Source organism: Phaenicophaeus curvirostris, chromosome 18, assembly GCF_032191515.1.
Source record: "Phaenicophaeus curvirostris isolate KB17595 chromosome 18, BPBGC_Pcur_1.0, whole genome shotgun sequence".
In the NCBI taxonomy this organism is placed as follows: Eukaryota; Metazoa; Chordata; class Aves; order Cuculiformes; family Cuculidae; genus Phaenicophaeus; species Phaenicophaeus curvirostris.
The window spans coordinates 2,583,337-2,585,763 of record NC_091409.1 but is presented as its reverse complement, the minus strand read 5'-3'; positions in this window follow the sequence as shown (position 1 = coordinate 2,585,763).

Here is a 2,427-nt window from a genome sequence, read left to right as displayed (position 1 = left end):
TGATTGCAGAAAAATTCTAGGACTTCCATGAGAAACGATACTAATCTAAATGTTTCAAATGTTTAGTTTTGTACTAAACTCAATACAGTTACATTTAGAGGAAAACTACTTTGCACCTTTGTCCAAACTGTAAACTCACAAACAGACTTGCAATATGAATATGGGATCTAAAGACTTCAAAAGGGATGTGGCTATGGTGTAGCCTGCTTGACTGTGCTTGGAAGCTTCTTGATGTCGAGTTTTAGCATCTACTGGATGTTTAAAATAAATGAGAAATAACCCATTCATGGGAGAATATCTCCTTTTATTTTTTTTGTAAAGACAACAAGAGTTTTTTCTAATGCACATGCAGTTTAACTTTTGTAAAGGGAAGATGGCCAGTTACCAGCCAGTAAAGCAGAATTGTTGTATATTTTGACCTGCGTTCCTAGTTGCTTCTCGTAAAGCCTGCAGTTAAGAGTTAGTTTCACCTGTACCTGGCTTTGACTTCCATATATTTTAGTAAAACAAAAAATGAAAATTTTTGCACTGTTCATTTTGCTTTCTTCCCTCATACAGCAAATGTAAAATAGCAAAACAGAGAAACTAGTTTTTTCATTATGCAACTTGAGATATTCCAGTTGTATGTCTTAGTTCCTGTATATGGGACCTATTTTTAACGTCTCTGTAAACTGGCAATGTAATGAAGTGCTGTGTATCAGGAAATTGTACACTATTTACCTTTATTCCTGTTCATAAGCTGAGCCATATGTACATAATCTAGATTTTTGTTTTCCTAGTTTTGCACTTTTATAGCCTATTTTTTGAAGATGAATTCACTTGGAAAATGGTTAATCTATTTTTTTGCGTGATCTTTCAATGAGTCTTATAGCATGCATGCTGTAACTATCATCTGTGTACCTTATGGGGTCCTGTGATTGAAATGTACGGGGCTGGTTTTTAAGATGTTTCAGCAAACAGGCCTAAGACTTGTTTGTTTTTAATCACCCTTCATGCTGGTACAGTTTCCCTCAAGGCTCTTTTTGGTAGGTATCTTGGGGCTGGGATGGAAAAATGGACATGAAGATTCTATTTCATGGCAGCACAGCCCTGTACTTCAGAATACACCTTGCCCATCAGTATTAACTATTGGGATACTACTGGTTTTGTATGTTTCTTTGGAAATAACAGTGCATATATAGAGGTACAAATTGTTGATTTTTTTTGTTTGTTTGTTTATGTATTTATTTCATTCCATTCTGTTTTATTTTAATTGTTGAAACCGGAAGTTGTCAAGCAGTAGACACACATTACTTGTTTAATTTATAATGTATTTCACTTTAGTTGAGTATATTATTACATGTGGTTGTAAATATAGACTTGGTGTTTTCCAAAATTCGTTTCTGTGTCTTCCTTTTAAGTCTTAAAATGAGTTGCCTGGAATGTTGTGTTCACTTGACGTTTTGTCTTGCTCTGGCTGCTGGGGAGGGGGACAAGAACCACCTGCAGTAAACAAAATGAAGTTCATGCCCTGTACAGTTGCTTATATGAAAATACTGAGTCACTTCCTAGAAGATCCAACTGCAAGCTTTAAGAGCAGAACTCTTAAAATAACGAAGAAACCCTTTTGTTTCTTCTTTGTTGTTTTCCTTTAAGGAAGAAAATTTATTGTATGCGTTCTTTCTGGTAATAAATTTGAGGGAAGCGTGGATGTTTTGTGTGTGTGTAGCTTCAGAATTTGTGTGGGCTTAACTTGTCTTTGAAACTACCTCTGTTCTTAAAAATGTCTAGGTCTGATGTGTTCTTGGAACTCGAATGAGGTGGCAGACCTCACCGACACCTCTGGCCATATCTCAAAACCAGATTATGAGCTTGGAAAATTGCTAGAAAATGTGTCCAAGGCAACTCATCCTTGAGAGAAAGGGAGCTCATCAGGATGAGATTCCCCAGTATAAATCAACCACATTTAAGGGCACCCATGAGTGACCACAGCCTCATTGACATCACAGGTCAAGAAAGGAGCTTAACCTGTTGCTACAAACCTTGTCGTGACAATGAGGGCCAGCCTAGCACGGAAACTGAAAGGTAAACTTGAGTGAAGCTTTTATCTTCTCCAGTAGCACTGCTTTTAAAGTGGGAGCTGAAGAATAAAATGTGATGCGTGGATTTGTCACTTAGTCTGCAAATAGCAAGTTCTTACAGTGCCTGTGGTTTGCAAATGAGGGGTATTGAATCTTGCTACTGAAGATGTTCAGCTGGGCTTCGGGTTATCACATGACTATCAAGAAATTTCTATGCAGTGCTGAATGTTGATGTGGTTAGACAGGATACAAGAGGTAAGTGTAAGCTTTGCAAGTCTTTACTATTGAGCAGGGCTTTCCTTTGGTGTCTCTTAAGAACACTAAGGGTCCTCCTTTGTGCCTTTAATAGACTGATATAGACAATAGA